The sequence below is a fragment of the Crocodylus porosus genome, unplaced genomic scaffold (genome assembly GCF_001723895.1).
Source record: "Crocodylus porosus isolate Cpor-Errol unplaced genomic scaffold, CroPor_comp1, whole genome shotgun sequence".
NCBI classification, from domain to species: Eukaryota; Metazoa; Chordata; order Crocodylia; family Crocodylidae; genus Crocodylus; species Crocodylus porosus.
In genome coordinates this window covers 12,410,358-12,432,085 of record NW_017728927.1, presented here as the reverse complement: position 1 = coordinate 12,432,085, position 21,728 = coordinate 12,410,358, and the positions used below count along the sequence as shown (strand labels likewise).

Sequence of the window (21,728 nt, the reverse complement as noted above, 5' to 3'; positions counted from 1 at the left end):
GGCCCTGCTCCTTGGAGGCGGCAGAGCACTGCCATGACAGCAGGGACAGGGCAGGGGGGCAAAGCCAGTAGCGCTGGCCTCGCCGCCCCACTCCGTTCCCTCCATCATGGCGGCGCTCCACACTCTAATTGGTTGTTTCACTAACCAATCAGCGTGCTCTGAGAGCATTACAGACGGACAGACAGATGGACTAAGCCCTTTAGTATATAAGAATTGGTAGCCCCCCTCGTACCCATGCAGGCCTGGCCTTCTGTGTCTACAAAAATAACTCCACAGATCCCTGCTTTTTGGGGAGGTTACCACAATATTCACAGCTGCACCTCTGAAAGCGCAGCAAACTCTTTTTTGGAGTTCACAACAAAGCACAAATTCTTTAAGCCAGCTCTCTTGACCCAGAAGCCATTAAATCCTTTGCCAGGACTCCTTTGGGATCTCAGTAAAGGATTTCTCCAAGAAATGATTCAGAGAAGAGTTCACTTATTACTGCAACTTTCACCACAGATACATTTTTCATGACATTAAAAATGCCTCTATCAAGCAGACCCACGTCTAGAAGCTTAAAGTTCCTATCAGCCAAAGATTATGAGGTATATACAGGCTATTAAAAATCCAAGCAGAGCGGTCTGGCATTGCCATTGCAGAAGCTGAAAGAACTCTCCGCTTGCTTCCTTCTTCATACCTCCTGCCTTGCAATCCCACATCACAAACAGTACCCAATTCTTTCCAAACTTAACCGTATTGCTGCTTAGTGTGGTGGTGAGACGACTCCTGAGGAGCGCAGCACTCCTTTCCTTTTAGCTACTGAGGGCGTGGACTCTGCAGGACTCTTCTGCCACATCCTTTCATAGCAACAGAAGCCAAGAGTAACTCAGTTGTCTTTTCCAGAGGTGCTCCAGATGTTTACAGTAGATATGATGGCAGCACCCTGCCAGTGATTTCACATCTATTTAATTTAGTGTAATGCTGCAGAGGGAATTAAATGCTACTGAGAGGTTGGAAGCTTGGTGCAGTGGTCTGGAAACAGATGAGGGCAAGGAAATCCAGTAGGAAACTAATACATATATTGCATTAGCCATGAAAGGTTTTAAATAGATATTCCCCGCAGCGCACATACTTTCTGCTTGCCTGAAGCACATTATGCCTTGCCTCTATCCTTCCTTCCTCTGACACTTCTGCAGATAGGCTGTTTTCACTTAAAAAAAAATTAAGAATGACAGATTTAAATAGCTCTGAAATGTGCAGCCATTTCCTCTATCTGATCTTTTTGGGCACTATCTAGTTTATGATCCCAGCACATGTGGAGCTGTAACCCAACACATTCAGAGGTTGTGATGTGCCATGGTATGACTGTGGTGTCAGTCATGAATTGCAAGTGTGAAGTCACAAACTCGGACTGACTTGAACAATTGCTTGGGCTAAAAGAAATAAGAATTATCGCAGCAGTTAAAGAATGGCTTCCCTACCAGTGGCTTTTAGTGCTTAGTATACAAGACATCCTTTAGCTGTAGGATTTAATCCAATAATAACCACCAGCTAGTCCCGACTATTTCAAAGGTTTCTGTGGATGCAGAAGAAAGAAACAGTCCCCTTTTACATGAAAAGAAACATTCTGCTCCCTTCTTCTCCCTTCCTCTCTCTCAGGGAGCAGCCTTCTCCTGGCTGTTGCACATAAACCACTCTTTCTACATGTTTCCTATTTTTTGCTATATTTTTTGACTGAAGAAAACACCTCACAGTTAAAGCTCTGCTCTATTTTCACTCAGCCTCCGTATTTTCATATGCTGGCGACTCTCTCCACTGATCAAGGATAAAAAAAAAAACCCTCCAGGCTTCAGAACCAGGGTTCCATAAAATGCTCATCACCAGGTCAGATCTAAAGCTTCATTTTGGCACAGATAAAACACTCGGAGTTTATTATTATTCCAACAACATCCGCTAAGCAAGTTTAGCTTTGAAACCTGGGGTCTCTTCGTTAGGTGGAATTCCAGAGGCAGGCCAGGCAGCGAGCTTCTCGTTGCGACTCCAAGAACAGCGCGGGAACAGGCCTCTGGACGGATGAGTTGTTATTCAGCTGTCAAGCCAGCACTGCCAACACACTGATGTGAAGAGGCTCCCACTGCCAGAGTACTAGTCAGGATTGGCAGTGCCAAGAGGAGACTCGCTGTGATGGTACAGAAATCAATCCTGCCAGTGCCTTGCAAGCGCTTCCATTACCTTGCTCCGGATTCCTGCCAACGTATCAGGACTGAGCCAAGCAGAACCCGAGCGCCGTACTTTAGACAGCGAAGTTAGCACAGGGTTCAGCTGTCTCTGTGGATCATTTGGTTGTTCCTTTATGAGAAATAGAAACGCACAGGATGTTGTCCTCGTGATGAAGAGGAGGAAGTTTATTTTGGAAGCGGTGAATTATCTGGGTCCCTCGGACTTCCGCATTTTGTTTGCAGATGTTCGCAGGCTGGTGGTATTCAAAAAGAAACCGCAACACAGAAAATGCTGCCCTTAACCGTATGATAATATAGAAACAGCTGTGTGAGCGTTAATATAAATAATATTTATACAATAGAAACTGTTACATATAAATGATAACATTTTAAAGCTGGAAATAGCAGGTTGTGTGCCTATAATTACTGTGAGCACTGAGCACACGTTGTACCTCATTCTCTTTCTTTGTATATGTCTAGATTACAAGGGGCAACTGCAGCTGCCTCTCCCCCTGCGTCTATACGGTGCCTACTACCAAAATTAACAACAGCAAGGGCAGAACGGTGCTTTTCTGCATGGATAAATGCAGCGCGCAGAGTGCTACCGAACCAAAATAGAGGGATTTTTGTGCTGTTTCTTTTTTTAAAATGAAAACCAGAGTGCAAAATGCAATAGGGAAATCATTATTTGCTTAAGAAACCAGGTGAGCTTGTTTTTTGTTCCTGGATCTGCCACCAGTTCTTTATGGCTTTTAGCAAGGCACTGAGGGCTAAGTTTTCAAAAGTGGCCTCTAAGTTCTGGGTGATGAATTTTAGCTAACAAGGGGCTGGTTTGCAAAGCTGTTGAGCCCTCACTCCTCCCACTGCTTTCTGTTGGGGCTCTGGGCATGCAGTGGTAACACAACCAGACCTTTTACTTAGATGCATAAAAATGGATTTAGATGCCAATGTCTGGGCAGGCACATTTGAAAGTTTCGTCCACACGGGTGTCTAAATTTGCACACCCAAATCCATGGTCTGCTTTTAAACTTTTGGACCTTCATTGTTTTGTGCCTCAGTGTTCCCATCTAAAAACGAGGAAAGGTTTGCATACCTACATCACCACGCAGGTTTTGTTCACTATAGACAGCACAGCATTTTGGAAACTTTGGATGGAAGGGCCACAAGGGGTATCAATTATTCTTGCTGCAGTCTTGCTTCATGCCTCAGGGTATTTCTCTAAGAGTCATAGCTCTGCTGAATGGCTTGGACTGAAGGTAGCTGTGTTCTGTTTCAGATACATTAGATGGACACTGCCACCAACCGTTCTAAGCAGAATCCCACCAGCTGTCTATTGCCTCAATATCAGCACAATGTAGAAGAAAGATACAAAATGAGGGAGACACAAATTATAGGACAGGAAGCATTAACATGAAATAAGATCCCTTTAGCACAAATATATTCTACCTACTTCACTTAAGCTGGACTTCCTGCGACAAATGACTTAAAAAGAAAAAGAGAACCACTGGCAGCACATCAGTGATATATATAGTTAGTTCCACAATGGGGATGGCTCACACATCACTTGGTCTCCACTTCAGTACGCAGAGACTCATCCATTATGCAGCTTTCCTCTTGGTCTTCAGAAGACACAGCTGTCACTCAGTCTCATGCCCAGTACCCACTGGAGAAGAGGAGACAGAGACAATGCAAACAAGAAACACCAACGCTGTGATACAGAACGGTTTGGAAGCCAATTCAAGAGAAATCCTCTTCATATCCACACTTATCACCGCTTCCTTGTTTGATACAGAATCAAAAAATAAAACGAAGAATTCTACCAAGCTATCCTGCCTCAGCATCCTTGTCCTTATAGAAGACGAAAACATTAAGATACTTCCCAGAAGATTTACTCGTCTGCCATGGTAGGACAGAGGCACTGAATGACCCTGCAAAGAATCCTACTTAATTCTTTCTATTCTACTTCGAATAAATCGATCCACCTAAAACCCCATCCTACCAAAAGCGAAGGTTTAAATATGGATGATGTGACTATCAGTTATCATTATCATTATTATTGCACAATATCCAACAATGTGCTCAGAATCTCACAGTCCAGAGGAGACTGCATGCTCGGAAAACAGAGCTCTTGCCCTTGTGCAGCTTGCCAAGATAAAGTTACTTAGTATCTGTATGTTTTTGCCTTGAATACAGTACTTCCTGTTCCATTTAGTTTTTTATCTCATTTGAGACTGCTTGGGAATTCCCATAAAATATGCCTCACTTCAATCCATTTTGTGGAAGGACAAATCACTCCCTTACTGAGAACATCGGTGCATCCAGTGAGACACTCATGTATTTTCCTAATCGGTGCAATAAAATTTAGCGTGTCTCTGCAGCAACCTCTGCCTGGTAAGCGATTGAGAGCCACGTTTCCTGCTGTGATCTCCATCTGGTAAGCTATCTGAGGGCCAGGATAAACCTACTGTGCCTTCCACAAGCCTGTTAGCTTTAAACTTCAGAGTTCTTATCAAATTATCGTACAGGAAGCAAAATGACTAATTTTGTCTTAGCAGCAAAACCCACAGCAGACTGTGATAGCCCAGACACGCACCATCCAATCAGTGTTGCTCATACAACATCTATTGCCAAAAATAAACAAAAAAAATGGAAAAAAAATAAGGCTTCCTTCACCAATTATATAGTAGCTGCATTCAAGCTTTTTGCCCCCATGCGTATGTTCTGCGGTCTTTCTTAGGTATAGATTTAATGGTCTCACCAACATTGAATTCAAATGCTGCCTGTTTGGGACAAGAATTTTCAAAAGGGGCTAGGTGACAAAAGGAGGCAAATCCCATTTTCAAAAGTGATGTCAGCACTTGCCAGCCAAAGTAAAGACCCTAAAGCTCAAATCCTTAGAGATGTTTAAGGACATAACTCCCAAGAAATTCAAGGGGCATTAGTAGGGACCTACTCAAATCACAATTCTGCAGAAATCATAAAATTGGGCGATTTCTGTGAAATCCATGGTGGGGGGGGAGCTTACTGAAAATAAAATCCTGGCTCCCCAGTGGGAGCCAGCAATCCCCACGGCTGCTGCAGCCCAACTGTGCAGCCCACCATGGGGGGAAGGGGAGCAGGCAAGATGGCAACCGCCACTAACCCCCACAGCTGATTGCCTGAGAGGGCTGCCTGTCATGCAGCCCCATCCCTCTCCACCAATCAGTAGCCAGGGGCAGGGCCACATGACAGACAGCCCTCTCTACCAAGCAGTGGTGAGGGGTAGGGTTGTATGATGGACAGCTCTCTCCACCAAGCAGTGATGGGGTTGGGACCACTGAGGCCCCTTGGCCAATCAGAGGTACGGGGGCAGGAGCTACTATGATAATGGCTGCCGGTTCCACAATCTGCCCGTGAAATCGGCTGGCCGCCTCCTCAAGTTCGGTAAACCCCTAGGCCAGGGGTGGGTAAAATGTGGCTTGGGGGCCAGATGCAGCCCACCAGGCCATTCTATCTGGCCCGCAGGCCCCTAAAAAATTTAGAAAATTAATATAAATCTGCCCCTGGCTGCCTGGCATGCGGCCCTCCACGGCTTGCCAAAACTCAGTAAATGGCTCTCCACTTGAAATAATTGCTCGCCCCTGCCCTAGGCATTAGGCACCTAAATACTTCTGAAAATCTGGGCCTTCAAAGCCTAAGGTATTTCTAATAATTGAAATTAGGGTTTTTTGAAAATGCTATATATGGATTCTCCCAATCTACACTTCAAGAAGATGGAATGAATAAAATGGAGATCTACACAGACAACTAGGCAAACATCTGAAAATTGGACAACGGACTTTTCAAATGCGACCAGTGTCTGCCTTGGTATTTAGGTGTATTTGTTGTTACTCCATAAGCCCACATCACGTAACCAACTGACATCTGAATGTGGGAGTTTAATGCAACTAATGTCACCATCTTTTACAATGGTTTCTCTAGTGATAATACAGCAACAGAAGAAAGGGAATGAGAGAAAGAGAGATGAAGGACGAGGGACTAAAGAAGAGGCAGCGAAGAGAATCAGAGATGAGACAGAGAGAGGAAGAGGGATAAGGATAGGGGAGGAGAGGAGGACGAAGGAAGAGTGAGTGGGAAAATGCAGAAAGAGAGAGAAGTTAAAGAAAAGTGAGATGGAGATTAGAGTAGGAAAGTTGTAGCAAAAAGCGGGGAGAGGAGTGGGAGGCATCAAGCAAGGGGGCTGGGGAAAATAAAGGCAGTGAGAGACAGAGGGAGGCCCTGAGATAGATCTTGACATATTAAAGATTTGTGTGAGTGCAGAGCATGCAAATCAAGCTAATGGCACAATAATTTTAATAATTTACCATAGGAGTTTAGTGCATCTATTTAAAAGGATCTGAGGAGTAGCAAGTGGAGAGATGAAAGCTTGACATTTAATACGTGCTTTAATCTACACATTCTCCATGCTGTTGTGCATGATGATGAGGAGAAAGAAGATGACAATGACGGTGATAGCACAGCACAAACATATTTATATGACTGGACCTTTTTATTGGAATGCAGCATTAGCTGCTGATTAACTAATGCATGTTAAAGACAAAGACAGAAAAACAAATGTCATCCTGAGATAGCACATGGTGCATGAGACAGCCTGTCCACAGGACATAGCTGAGATCATGGGGAGTTCACTGCTGAGTTTCACATTTATTTTACTGGTGATTATCTCACAGTTTTTTTTCAGATTATATCTAGATTCCAACAAGACTGAAAGGAGCAGGAGGACTTGAAGCCAAGGGGATAGATGTAGTCGGATAATCCACCAATCGGTCAGCTCTGCGCATGCACAAACATACCTTCTAGCCACTGTGGAAGGGGAAAGGGAGCTGCTGCTTGGGAGCATCAGCTGTTATGATCTAAATGTTACTTCTGCAAGATCCCCAGACAGGATCATGGTGAAACTTAGTGAAAAGAGGCAGCTACGCTGCACTAACTTTGACCTTGGAGGATACAGAGTTCAAATTGCAGTGGCTTTGTTACGCTTTGGTATCACTAATGAAGCATGCACATGTAACACGTACATCCTAACGGTGTCTACTGATATCTTTTGGCATTGACATGATTGCTACATCTCTCTAGATCCTTTAGTGATCTAGATTCCAAATTCACTTAGCTATAAGCAAAAATGAGCCATAGTGCATGTCTGCCCACAGATAAAGCCAGCATATCTGATGCAGAGAGCCTTGACTTTGTGAATAATTTGCATTGACAGACTGTGGTAACCTGGGTTGTGACAGAGGTTCATTAGTGGAGCTGTACATAGGAAACTCATACAACTCCTGTATACAGTCAGGTTCTCAATTAGTGATTTTAACACTTCCCTTTTTTACTACAAAGAGTCGCACAAAAATTGAAAGGAAAAGATCTCTCATTAGGGTATCATACAGTCCTATTTCATTTAGCAATTCTGACCTGAAAAGACCTTCAACATCACCACTGCCCTGAAACACAGACCCAAGATGATTGTGGCCTTTCATGAGCCCATGGCATAGCATCTCAAGTGCAATCTGTTTAGGTGTTAATGACTCCAGGCTCAGCTCACAATGTGTAGTCACTCAGTTCTACATTTACCTGCTAACTTTTTATCTTTTAATTTATTGAACCAAATGCTGTTCAGCTTGTTATAGCCAATGATCATTAGCATCATGTATTACAGAAATACTGAGTACATGGGGGCCCGAGGGCCCTGGCCCTCCTTGGGACAGAGGGCTGTCACCTGAAATGCATAAATCTCTCCACCTGTCCATCATCTTAAGTCCCCCTAGCAAAATTAAAAATGCTGTATTACATCCTGTTTTCTTCATTTATCTATATAACCTCAGGTACATGGTATATACCTACCCAGTTCTTATTCAGCTTTGCACTTGTTTGTACTCTCTGAAATGCCATTGTGATTTTAAAAAGTGAAGCCAGTGGTTGGGGCAGCAAAAAACAAATCTATTCTTCCCTCCCTCCTTTCTGAGCTCTGCCAGCTGAATGCAGCATGTACCCTGTGTAACACCAGTATTAGTGGGCTTTCCACCCCACAGCCAGTGAGAGACATCATGGAGCACACCGTGGTGCTGCGGAGGTAGTAGGGCATGGGTTAGCCTGTTAGGGAAGGAGTGTGTTCAGTCCACCCAGAAAGGCTCCTTGGAAATGCGACTCCCCCTCCTGTGCAGCCTTGAGGCTCGCAAATCTCCTTCTACTCCTTGCCTACAGCTGAGTTCAGTACTGCGTGCTCCTCCCAGCCAGCACAGCACACAGTAGAAACTGCATGCCTGGCAAGGAAAATCACACAGCATATAAAATGCAATCTTGCTAAGGAAAGACAGGAGTGAGAAGCAGAGCAGTACAAATCTGCTGGTAATAAAAATGGGTCTTCCTTGTGAAAGCAGCTGAACCCAGTGAGACGAGCTGGCTTTTACTTGTTGTCCTACCGGGTCCCCCTCTCCTTCCCCTGGTTCTGCGACCTGTCCCTTCACAGCCTGCTGCAGCGGGACTGCGTGACACAGGTCCGGAAGCACACACCCACCATCCTCTTTCACAAATGCTGCGTCTATATATAGCAGGTGGAAAGGTTCTGGGGGCTGCCTCACTTCCCCTTTTCTTCTGAACGCAAGCTGTGGGTGTCTTTCAAACGCAACTCCGCTGTAAAGGAAAATCAAAGAGGAAGTGTCCTCATGGCTATAGACAGCCTAACCCTGGATGGGGTAGGAGAGAGAGATTACCTGAAAACGATAGGGCGGGAAAGCCACAAACGGAAAGCACAGGACCAGTCACTTCCCATCCTGAGAAAATATTTCCCTAAGGAACTAGCATGGTGACCCTCAACATAAAAAATCCCCACCTCTCACTAGCAGGACTGTAGTTTATCCTTGGAAGCAGTGCTCTCCATAAAGCCCTTATTCCGAGGCAAGGAAAAGAAACAAAACAACTCGGCAGCACGTCCGCAGCATTTCTTGCCTTCCAAGTTCTTCACAAACATTAATGAATTAAACAAGACAAACACCTTTTGTTGCTTTGTGCTCAAACTGTGCCCTCTTTGCTTCAGCAGAGTATAATAAGATGAGCTGCAATTCCAGCTCGGTAAAGTTTATCCTAGAAAACTAACTGGCCTTGCCATGCAATAGAATTACATTACCACAGAAGAGGGGCATTCAGTGCAGAGCCGAGGTGCACAATTGGTGAGCAGCAAAAGAAACCGGGAATTTGAAAACCAAGATACCTGGCTACCCGTCTTCTCTTAACACAGCGTAGTCCTTCAGATGGGTTCTTACAGGGAGAACTATGGGTAAGCCCAAGATGAAGGAGCATTGTTGATCGAATTTCCTTTTCTCACCATAGCACATAAGTAGTTAGGGACACAAGAGCGGTCATGCCAGCTCAGAACAGTGCACGTGGAGGAGTATCCTGTCTCACACTCCAAGTAGAGCCCCCTTAACAGGCACAAGGGTAGCAGGCTCTGAGAGATTGCCATGCAACAGGAGTTACGGGGTTAGCCAGAATTTGCTTGCAGAGTTGACGTTTCTTGACAGATGGCACGAGGAGCGAATGCGATCACTTGTAACCATCAATGAGCAGTTGATTAGAAAATTCCAATAATAAAATGCCTAACACCATTAAGCTGGTAGGATGAGTATGAGTATTTCTTCTCCATCTAGGTATACCATGTTCAGCTGTACAAGAGAGTGAGGCCAATATCCCTGTTTGAAGAATTTTAGAATCGCAAGCCCAGCTAGTGCCGGTCAAGTGCTGAATCAAGCAAATCAATGTCTGAATCGAAGCCTCTGCTTTGCGGCTTTTTTATTACTTGTGGAAAGTCAATGTAAACTGGATACCAAAGTAGGCTTTATGTCTTTGAACATTCTCCGTGCTTGGCTTGTGTTCTGAAGTGCAAGAGGCAGGAATCCTTCCGCATTTTTATTCTACTTAGTTTGACAACAACGATTGTTATTTGTGTATATATTCAATTATTTTTAAATTCCTACTAAGTTATCTGTGTCGATAGCACCTCCTGGCATACAGCACTGTAAGTTAACCATGTACTGGGCTGTAACAGGGAACCCTTGCCCTTGTCACTAAGAGGGCTTGATTAGGTAAGGAACCAGGGGTCAGGCAGCTAGTGAAGCAATTATCTTCTAATTAGCAATTAGCAATCGGCCCTAGGGGAGAGGAACAGAAGGGCCAATCACATGTGACCAGCAGGAGGTCAGGTTGGGGAACAGAAGCCCAGTCTCTGAGTGGGCAGGGGGGCACCCCTACTTGCAGCAGGGAGAGGAAGTGGAAAGAAAGGAGCTGCTGGGGGCAGATGTAGGCCCTCACAAATTGCCCTGGGGAGCTGCAGGCGAGACAGCTCCAGCAAAAGGTAGGGTCTATGGGCAACACGTTATCCCAAGTGAGGAAGACTATCCCCTTGTGAAGGACTTGGCTTGTGTTTTGTTTTCTCATTTTGGACTTGTAAGTGGAGGACCGGGTTATGGCTATAGTGGGGGAGAAGTCCATGGCCAGGGTGCCTGAGGGTGCTTCCCTGCAATAGATACTGGAAATCAGCCCCAAGGCAGAGGCGTAGAGACTACAAAGGTGAAAGTGGACCCCCAGGAAAGGGGGGCTGTCATCAGGGCAAGGCAGATTCCCAGAGGCTGAGGTCTTGAACAGAGGGCCAGGGTGTTTGGAGAGAAAAAGGGGCCAGTGCAGTGATACCTGAAACCCTGCCATGTGCACAGAATTCTACACGAGCACCCCCTTAGAGAGGAAGCACCAGACGGAGAGCAAAGGCCCCAAGCTGGGGCTCGCTTGATCAGGTGAACCAGGACCGGTGAGGTCACGCCCAGCCCCTGGGACTGCCTCCCCAACAAGCTTCAGAGCAAAACCAGCGTTGTGGCAGGAGAGGGACTGGAGGTGAGGTCAAATGGGCGGGGGATGGCAAACAGGGTGGACCACAAGGTGCCAATGTGGCTACTCCCCCACCCATCCTTTGGGTCTTACAGTGCAGAAAGGCACTGATTCCTTTGTGCATCATTGGAGATCACATTTTTTTGTAACATGAGAGCTAGTAAACATGTGAGGCTTGAGTTCCTCCATTTCTTATCACAATTCAAAATTAGGGCAGATTTCCAAAAAAACCACTCAGGTGCTACTTCATCAGCAAAATAGGTGGTCAAGTATTGGACAAATATAGGCCAGAACAAGGGGAAATCTGGTTCTAAGTGTCACAACAAAAGTTGCTGGGTGCTGAACACGTCCGAAAATTTGTTTTTGCAGGTGTTTAAATTAGGAGTTTGGCTCTTCTGAAAAACCTAATTGCTGGTGCTAAGCACCTGGAAAACAGGCCCTTAAAAGGCTTCTTCAGGGACTAAGTGGTGCATGAGCAGGAAGTAACCCTTCACACTGCCTGCTCTCGAGGCATGCTGGGTGTAGTAGTCGGTGCAGTAACTCTAGTTTGCTGATGTTGTATAAATGCCCCACTACTGTAGGAAGACTACAACTTCCAAGCAGCCGCAGCTTGGCAGCGTGTGTCAATGCTTCCATTTTGTCGTTTTAAAGGGGGGGAACCCAGAACATAAGCATTTTACTGGTGCGTAGCTGATGATAATCGGGGTCAGTGCCCCTAGGTTGACGCACCCAGTGAAACCTCTCACATCACAAACAGCATGTTGACAGAGCCGTTTTTAAATGCTTAACCTTCCCAAAACAAGGGGAAACAAGCTCTTTTCCATCTCCTAAATTATGTCACTTTCTGAGGAGAGCAAACACAGAATTGTTTTTCTAGTTCTCCAAAACTAATACAGTGTAGAAACTATATGGGATTTTAGATTAGACTCCTTCCGTCATAATTTGTTCTATTTATCTTCCCTATGAAAGCGGGTAAGTTTCAGCTTTGCAGACCCTCTACTGCTGACTCAGCTGTCTGAGCCAAAACTCATAAAAATCTATTTAAAAAAGGTCCAATGATTTTATTTTCTAATCATAAATATGAAATTTAATTAGCAGCTCACTGCAAACGAAGTCACCATGGAAGATGAGACTGAGGAGATGGGCAAAGGGAGGAAACTTCAAGCATGAAACAAAACAACTGCTTTGCAGCAACTTGTTTTAACTCCTGCTCCCTCCCCACCGAACTTCAGCTCTTTTAAAACAGATGTGTTGCATTCAGGAATTCCTCTCTGAATTGGGAAGGGTGCTTTGTGCTGTCTGGTAGTGATCACTCCAATGGAGGAAAATGAAAGATGGTGCAACATGCTTTGGAAAGGAAGGGATGGAAGAGCAGGCTTGAATTCAAGACTCCAGTCCAAGAACACATGGGTTGAGCTGTCTAGAAGAAATGTACTCATTCACCCAAGGAGTGGAATAGCAGCTTCTGTTACATTCCTATGGCTGACCAACAAGCCTGAAAAGGCCCGGATTGCTGCAAGGGATTTTCAGAATTAGGATGGGGAGAATTAGAAAAACCCTCTTAAAAGAAGAACTGAGAAAGAAGACAACTGGGCACCTTTCTCGGTGAGAAATTTTAGCTCAATCAAAGCTTGGTGCATGCATCCCTGAGTGAAACGGTATGCCTTCTGTGCACTGTTCTACCAGCTCATCTATTGGGCTGGTCCTGGAACAAAAGCTCTTGCTAATTTGTCTGCATACAGCTGGGTGTATGCGAGTGCCAGGCTTCTGCACAACAGTACCCTGTCACCTGAGGTGAGTGCAAAACACAGATACCCGAGGGTTTTTTGAAAGCTCTCCCACTAGATGCCTTGATGAATGAGGATAAAATGCAGAAAGCCATTAGACAAATTAACAGAAGTTTAGGGCTGGAAAGGGCCTCATGAGGTCATTGAGTCCAGGCCTGCTGCTCTGGGCAGGAAAGACTGCTGGGATCAAATAACCCCAGCAAGGTGTGCATCCAGTCTCCTTTTCAAGATCTCCAGGGTAGGTGCCTGCACCACCCCCGCTGGGAGTCTCCTCCAGAGTCAGGTCACAAAAACCATGAAGAAGTTTTGCCTTATATCCAGTCTGAAGCCTTCTCCTAGGAGTTTATGATGGTTGCTCCTGGTTTTACCCCTGGGGAGCTCTGGTGAAATTATAGTTGTTCATCTAGCCCCTGATGCTAGCCCCTGATATATTTGTAAGCTGCCACCAAATCCCACCGAAGTCTTCTCTTTTCTAGGCTGAACCATGCCGTATCTGTCAGCCTTAACTCGTACGACTTGGTCACTGAGAAGTGGGTAAGCACTGAAAAGGCCAGTGAATGAGTGCAACCACAAAACCTGCACTTCCCACCTATATCAAAACTGAAATGGCTTGATGTGCATTGCTGTGGGCGGATGTGTTTACAGGACTGATGCTAGAGCAATTCCTGGATTGCCCATAGAAGCTTGTCTTGAAAGCTGGATATCAAGGAATGAGGTTGCAGCATCAGATGCACTGTCTGACCTTTGAGTGTTTCCCAACCCCGTGTTCTATGAAGCACCCATTGCCTCGCAACATGACATAACTAGGGGCAGTTCTTACAGTCAGGAATGGAAAACGGGGGCTAAGAACAAGTAACCTTCCACCCAGGGGACACAGTTACAGAGGAGGCTTGGGGCTGCCGAGGACTTCCCAGGTGTGCTATTCACAGATTACATCTCCCTGGAGAATCAAAGCGTCTTACCAACATCACCCATTTCTCACAGCAGCCCTAAAGCACACGTAATTATGACAGTAAGTTCTGCTTAATTCACCACTATGAGATGCAAATAATAATGAATTAGCTAGTAATGACTAATTACCAGAAATTCATAATAGAGGGAAGTGCACTGGCAAGGAATTGGAACAACAGCGAATGTAAACCATCCATGGTGGTGAATTATCCCATGGACAAATTTACCAGATCTTACTGTATTACACCTATTTTATACCTTGATAGTCACAAGAACAGTGGGGGGTAAGTGACTTGCTGTGTGTCACAGGTGCTGACAGATATGCAGGCCCCTCACTCTAACTCGTGGTGCTTTACACAAAGTGCCATGAGTTAGAGTGGCTCCCCTGACCCAACAGACATTCACCTATTGAGTCAGAGGTGGGAAGGAAAAATTGAGCTCCACTTTGGAATCAGTTGAGTGGAGGAGCCTGCCTGTAGCCTCTCTCTCTTAGCCACCACTCCAACTCCGGTGCTATCTGCAGGAAGGGAGGGGGCTTACCTGTCCTGAGCTGGAGGGGAAAGGCGGTGGGGGAGGCATGAGGCAGGGGGCTCCAATCTACCCACTCCCCTCTAGCTCAGGCCAGGCAAACCCCAGCCTGCAGCACACTTCTCCTCTCTTTTCCCCCCTCCCTTCCCATGACAGCACCAGGGGCAGGGTGGGGAGGGGCTTATCATGTGATGTGTTGACCCTAGGAAACAGAAGTTTCCTAACGTGCTTCAAAGTGGTGTGCTTTCATCTGATCCCTCATTACATGAGGGTTAATTTGTCACATGATCAGCCACTTTTAAAGCACTTCAGAGCTGTCCACATGGCACAGAATGGCTGTAGAGCACTTTCAGAGACCAATTATACCACAAATGTAATTTCTGTCTGTGCCCACAGAGCCAGGAATGGAACCAGGAGATTGTGATGCTGAGATCAGTGGTGCGCAAAGCGGGCCCTACTTGATTTGGTTTCAGATTCGGCCCAAATCAGGGACAGTGATTCGATTTATTGATTCGGATCGCTGTCCCCAATTCAATTTGGCCAAATCTGAATCTGAAGATTCAATGCTAATTTGGAGAATCAGCGACTTGGACATAGACACAGCTTTAAAAGTTTTTTCTACATACCTCAGGGTACCAGCACAGCTTGTGAATGCTATGATGCTGGCATGCATGGAGCATCCCACAGGAGTGCAGGGGGGAGCGGGGTGCTCCACATGCTTGGTGACAAACCCAGAAGTTTCATCGTTTCATAGTAGCTAGGGTCAGGAGGGACCTGAACAAATCATCAAGCCCGACACCCTGCCACAGGCAGGAATGAATGCTGGGTTCACAACCTCCTCTTGAATTTGCCCAAGATAGGGGTGAGGACCACTTCCCTGGGAAGTTGGTTCCAGATTTTGGCCACCCTAACTGTAAAATATTGCCTTCTGATCTCTAACCTAAACCTATTCTCCATCAGCTTATTACCATTGTTCCTCATCACCCCAGGTGGTGCTGGGGGGAATAGGGCTCTTCCTATTTGCTGTTGATCTCCCCTAACAAGTTTGTAGGCAGCCACCAGATCCCCCCTCAGCCTCCGCTTGCTGAGGCTGAACAGGTTCAGGTCCCTCAGCCTCTCCTCATAGGGCCTGCCCTGTTGCCCTCCAACCAAGCTGGTAGCCCTCCTCTGACCCCTCTCAAGGCAGGCCACATCCTTCTTAAAGTGTGGTGCCCAGAACTGGATGCAGTACTCCAATTGAGGCTTGACCAATGTCACATAGAGGGGGAGGATCACCTCTCTGGACTGGCTTGAGATGCATCTTTGGATGTATGACAAGGTGCGGTTGGCTTTGCTGGCTGCGGTCTGGCACTGGAGGCTCATGTTCATCTTTGAGTAAATAATGACTCCGAGATCCCTTTCTGCCTCTGTGCTCACAAGGGGGGAGCTCCCCAGCCTGTATGTATGTTGTGGGTTGCTTCTCCCCAGGTGCAGCACCCTCCATTTATCTACATTGAACCCCATCCTGTTACCATCTGCCCACTTCTGTAGTCTAAGTCTAATTGCAGCCTCTCTCTCCCTTCTAGTGTGCATCTCCGCACATCTTGATGTCATCAGCAAACTTGGACAGTGTGTTTTCCACCCCCTCGTCCAAGTCGCTGATGAAGATGTTGAACAGTGTAGGCCCCAGGACCGAGCCCTGGGGGACCCCGCTGTTCACACCCCGCCAGGTCGAGTACGACCCGTCCACCTGGTCATCACACACCACCACTCTCTGGGTGTGCCCCATCAGCCAATTTTTGACCCATCTAACTGTGTACGCATCGATGCCACAGTTGCTCAGTTTATTAATGAGACTGCGGTGAAAGACCGTGTCAAAGGCCTTCTTAAAGTCCAGAAAGACTATTCACGGCAACACTATCATCCAGGGATCTAGTTACCTGGTCATAAAAGACCATCAGGTTGGTCTGGCAGGACCTGCTTTTGATGAACCCATGTTGGTTTCCCCTGGGCATGATCTCCCCTGCTGGCCCCTCACAGATGTGATCCTTGATAATTCTTTCAAGGATTTTCCCCAAAACTGACATGAGGCTTATGGGCCTATAGTTTCCTGCGTCCTCCTTTCTCCCTTTCTTATAGATGGGGACCACATTAGCTAGTTTCCAATCTCCGGGCACCTGGCCCGTGGACCACGATCACACATATAGCCAGGCCAAGGGCACAGCAATGACCCCTGCCAGCTCCCTCAACACTCGTGGGTGGAGGGCATCAGGGCCCGCAGATTTAAAAACATCCAGCCCTTCCAGAAGATCCCTAACTACTTCTGTGCAGACCCGAGGCCTGGCAGTGTTATCCTCAAGATTGCCCCTATCTGTGGTGGGAGACCTGTCCTGTTCCCTGTCCAAGAAAACAGGCAAAGAACTTGTTAAAGATTTTGGCTCTCGTCTGGCGTAGCCACAAGATTACCACTTGAGTCTAACGGGGCCCTATATTACCCGGTGCCCGCTTCTTACTCCCAATGTATTTGAAGAGGGGCTTTTTGTTGTCTTTAATCCTGGTCGCTAGCCTGAGCTCCACCTCCACCTTGGCCTTGGCCTTGGCTTTCCTAATGGTCCTCCTACACTCACAGGCCAAGGCGTATTCCTCCTTGGTGATAGCCCCTCTCTTCCAGCAGGTGTACACCTCCCTTTTGGCTCTCGGGCATTGTCAAATGCCTTTGCTGAGCCATGGGGGTTTCAGAGCACTCTTACCCCCCTTCTTTCTCTCGGGGACTGTCACACTTTGAGCCTGGAGGATCGTCCCCTTAAGGTATGACCATCTCTCATGGATTCCCATATCCTCTACCTTTTGGGCCTTCAGTGCCTCCCCCACTAATCTCCCAAGTTTGTTGAAGTTGGCCCTTCTGAAGTCAGGGGCTTTAGTCTTGGTATAAGCCCTCAACACCCTGTGCTGGATGGTGAATTCCAGCAGGCGATGATCATTGTCACTCAGGTGGTTCAGTGGACCGGAAGTACTTCCAGCCCACTTTTGGGTCCACTGGGGAGTGCACTGGGAGCCCCCAGCCCTTTGGCTCGGTGATTGGCTGAGGGGGACCCTTGGTGACCCCCCAGAACCAGGAGGCACCAGTCACCGATCTGGGGAGGCATGGGGGTTCCCCCCCGGTGAGCTCTCCAGCAGACCAGTGCTTCTGGTCCACTTCTGGTCTGCTGCCAAGCACACTGGGGAGCCCCCCGTGCTTCTGTGGGATGGATACTCCATGCACCCCAGCATCACAACACTCATGAGCCCCTGCTACCTAGAGGTACGTAGAAAAAACATTTAAAGCTGTGTCTATGTCTGAATCTTTCCAAATCTCTTTGAATCAATTTGGACGGTACTAGTTCAACTCGGCGAGATTAAAGGGTCCTCTGATTCGATCTGGATTCAGAGATTTGGCCACTGAATCAGGCTGAATCTCCACTGAATTGAATCAGAGACTGAAGCTTTGCACAGCCCTAGCTGAGAAACTGTGTTTTAACCACTGCAGTGCCCTCTGTTTCTCAGTGGAGACTTTTCTCCTGTTCAGATGAGTATGTGAACCCAGATGAAAAAAAAAAGCAAGGAGCGTTCTTTAGAAATGAGTCATTTTCTTGGTCCTTTCTTCACTTCCGTCCCTACAAGTCAAAGTTCAGCAGGTGAAAAGTAAAGAAATTACAGTAGCCTGCCTGCTCCAGGTTTCTTACCAACTGAGGGTGTTGGGTGAGGGACACCTGGAAGAGAGAGAATACACCAGGAATAAGGAAAAAGGAGCTAACAAAGATAGAAGTGACTTTTCAGGTTTCCACTCGACAGCAGTGATTAATATGCAGCTTTTTACATGTTAATATTTTCCTGCCTACTGCTGGTAATAAATAACCAATATACTTTAATAACCAGGTATTTTTCATCCCCTTCAGATATTTGGATTTTGATTCTTTGCTGCAGCTCAATCACATTGAATTTCTTTAACCAGGACAGCTCCATTAAGAAACCTCTCCAAGGACACACTGGCAGGACTGGTGACAGTAATGGATAATGTGGCACATGAAGAGAGGAAAGCTGCAATGCAAAATATTACCAGCCATGGGGAATCATAAGAGAACACTTCAATATCCAATATATCCCAAACTACATTCAAGTAATGCTAGAGATGTGACACAAGCCAATAAAACCAGAAAACTCACAATTACTCCTGACACACAATTCTTAACTTGCCCGGCAATGTATAGGTACTACAGCAAGTGTTATGCTACTTAATCATGCTTTGACATCCTTACAATTCCCTGGTACAATGTAGTGAAGTAAGAATGCAATGATAGCGTTAACTATAAATTTCCTTAGGATATTTTCTTTAAACTCATTTGCATCACAGCTCTGCCTTTCCCAGTTCATTTTTTTCTTTGCCTTTTTAAAGGTTTTTAAAGATTTATATAAGACACAAATGAACAAAGTGGAAATTTTCAAAACTTCAGGCCCAGAAGTTCCACTGTTAGAAGTGACTTTTAAGCATGTGGGAACCTAAGGCCTCATTGAAATAAATGAGGTAGGTGAAAATGCAGATACGTGAAACCTGGATATCAGAAAACGAAAAGAAACAAGGCACATTTATCCTAAATGCAACATGCCCCTTGTTTGCTTCAAAAAGCTATGTTTAAAATGGAAGTTTGAGGCTTCAGAAGTGGCTACTGCTTTGAGATACCTCAGTTCTGGGGGTGGCAACTTTGCACCATTTGCAACATGCTGGTGTACCAGCAACACCGCTGCCTTTATTTGGGATTGGGAGGCCCCAAGTGCCTCTCACTGAACACCTGAAACCTGGGGCACCCAGCATGAATGGCATCTTTTGGGCGAGTGGTGATATTATCAGCCCTTGGAACAGATAGCAACATGGACGGGGCAGTCAGCCCCAAGCACCTTGAAACAGTCAGAAATACAAGGTGCAAACTTCCCGGCTCCTCCACCAGTGACCGATTTTCACCATTACCATAAACAGTGGCCTGATAATCGTTCCATGCCAAATCTGACTGAAATCACCCCTATTTCAAGCATGTCGCACCTCTCTTGCTCTGGTAGAAAAACGCAAGCAATACAGTGATCAGATTTCTGGCGATCCAAAAAGGGCGATTCTGTTAAAGCGCGTGGCTATTTGCAGTTACCAGCAATATAACCACTTTCCCTTTCTGGACTCTTACAGAGGAGCTTTTAACAAGCAATGTTGCAGTTCATTTTCCAAAGCAGCTTTATAGCTCAGCCCACTGAATCCAATTCCGCGCAGCAAGAGCGAGTTCTCCACAAGAGATGAAACACATCACTTTCCAGACAAGGACAAGAACCCCAACTAGTCCCCCAGATAAAAGAATTGCTTTGCCAGGGACATCTGGGAGCCTGCTGAGAGTGGGGCGGTCTGTTGCTTTTGCTTTTGCCTGAGTCTTTCTGCCGTCCCTCTGCCGTGTTCAGTGCTTCACCTCACTCTCCTCTGCATCAACCACAGAGTGAAAGTGACCTGTGGCCCAAGCCCGAAAGCGTTCTCGGGCAGAGAAAAGGATGTTAGTCATCATCACTCATCCCATGAGGCTAGCACACGTGAGACAGAACTGGAGCAAGATCACCAGGACCAGAGAGGAGGAGGGAAGCAAAAGAGAAAAGAGGAATGGAGATAAAGAGAAGATGACAAGTGGTGAGCGAGAACAGAAAGGAGGTGCGAGTCTCCTGCAAGGATCCAATTTGCAAGCCACCTTCGACATCCTAGGGAGGATGAGCCAATGGCCTGTACTGTGTCCTGACATCTCTGCGTACACTGGATCCCATGCAGGGTGGGCAACATCTGCAACTTCACAGGCTTATATGTCATTCTCCTAAAGTTGGCCCTGCTGAAATAGCTTCAGGCTGGTGCATTCTCATCAGGTCACGACTGTGCATTGCAATGGCATACCAGAAGGCCCTGTGATTTCCAGACTACAGAGAGGGGGTCTGAGCCTGTAGCCAGCATTTTATGTCAACAAGACAAGCCTCTCTTAGGGCTGGTTTCTATCCCAGACCTGAAGTCACTATTCCATAATATTTCAGTTGCTCCTTTCAAGCGGAGAATTGAAGCTTTTCTAGCTCACGCCTGTGCAACTGCTCTGAGTTCAACAGCAGTGTTTGGATGTGCTTGTCAGCAGTACCTAACACAGCACAACAGATTGCCTTGGCTGTTCCAAAGCCCAGCAGATTCAGGGAAATCACATGGACCCCAGCATGCTCTGTAACACTTCCCATGGAGATGCCTCAGAAGCCCTACTCCCTTCTGCCCATAGAGTTTCAGAATAAAAGAAAAACAAAAACCTGATTCAGTGTTTCCAGCCCTACAGGAAACATGAGGCTCCTTCATTTCTTCTAACAAGTAAAGCAGCTGAAAAATACAGCCCTTCTGGCCTGTGGCAAGAGTCTGAATGCTTTTTGTTTCACATTGCACCAATGCCGTAAAAAAGGTAGAATAAAAGACAGAAGGAAAAGATACAACAGCAAAATACGTAGAGTAGTAATTAAGAGACTGCTTGAAATGTATCTAGCTAAGAATATGTCACTGGCAAGAAGAAAACCTCTCTTGAACAAAACAGCGTCAAGGAATTATAACTGCTTTGTCTTCTTGACTGGAGTGGAAGGAAAAGGAAAAGGGAAAAGTAATACATATATCAGAGGAAGCTATAAAAATGAACCAAAAGAAAAAAAAGCAGCCCAATAATGGTAAAGAAGGTGGAAGACCACAGTCTGGTGTAGTCCAAGTTGGGACAGGTCATTAATGAAATGAATTGGATAGGAATTCTTATCCCAATTAAAAAGCTACTGAGGACTGGCAGAATTGCAACTTTGTTCAGAAGTCAATAAACAGAGGTTGCAGACTTGAGCTGCTGTGGGAAGGCCGTAGTCTAGTATGGAAGAGCTTGCTCTTGTTCAGGACCAAGATTTAAATTACCCGGACATCTGCTGGGAGGAACAGTCAGCCAGGTCGGACCGTTCCAGGAGGTTCCTGGCCAAGATACAGGACCTCTATGTAATTCAGGAGGTGCACAGTCCCACCAGAGGAAATGTCCTGTTGGACCTGGTCCTGGCCACAGGCGATGACCTGGTAAGGGGCCTCCAGGTCCTTGACCACCTGGGTGATAGCGGTCATCACTTGCTGGAACTCTCCATCCAGCGCGGGGTATCAAGGGCCTGCAGCAAGGCAGTAGCCCTAGACTTCAAGAGGGCCAACTTCAACAAGTTGAGGAGATTAGTGGGAGAGGCGCTGGGGTTCTCGAGCAGGGGAGCTCAGTGCCCAAGATAAGTGGTTGTTCCTTAAGGAGATGATACTTAGGGCCCAAGGGGTGACCAT

The 21,728-nt window shown here is 46.3% G+C and overlaps 1 protein-coding gene across 5 annotated transcripts in view; it reads right to left on the bottom strand.

Moving 5' to 3' along the window:
* The window catches only part of CARD11 (caspase recruitment domain family member 11), a 56,486-nt gene that overhangs the window by 28,691 nt on the left and 6,067 nt on the right, over positions 1-21,728 (bottom strand). The window contains exon 1 of one of the 5 annotated variants that reach the window (XM_019542020.1): positions 2,215-2,317. The exons of 3 other annotated variants lie outside the window; for them this stretch is intronic. The gene's annotated coding sequence lies outside the window, so the exon portion shown is untranslated. Of the gene's footprint in view, positions 1-1,958; positions 2,180-2,214; positions 2,318-21,728 lie in introns of those variants that run through there. One more of the 5 variants, XM_019542021.1, reaches the window with a different exon arrangement.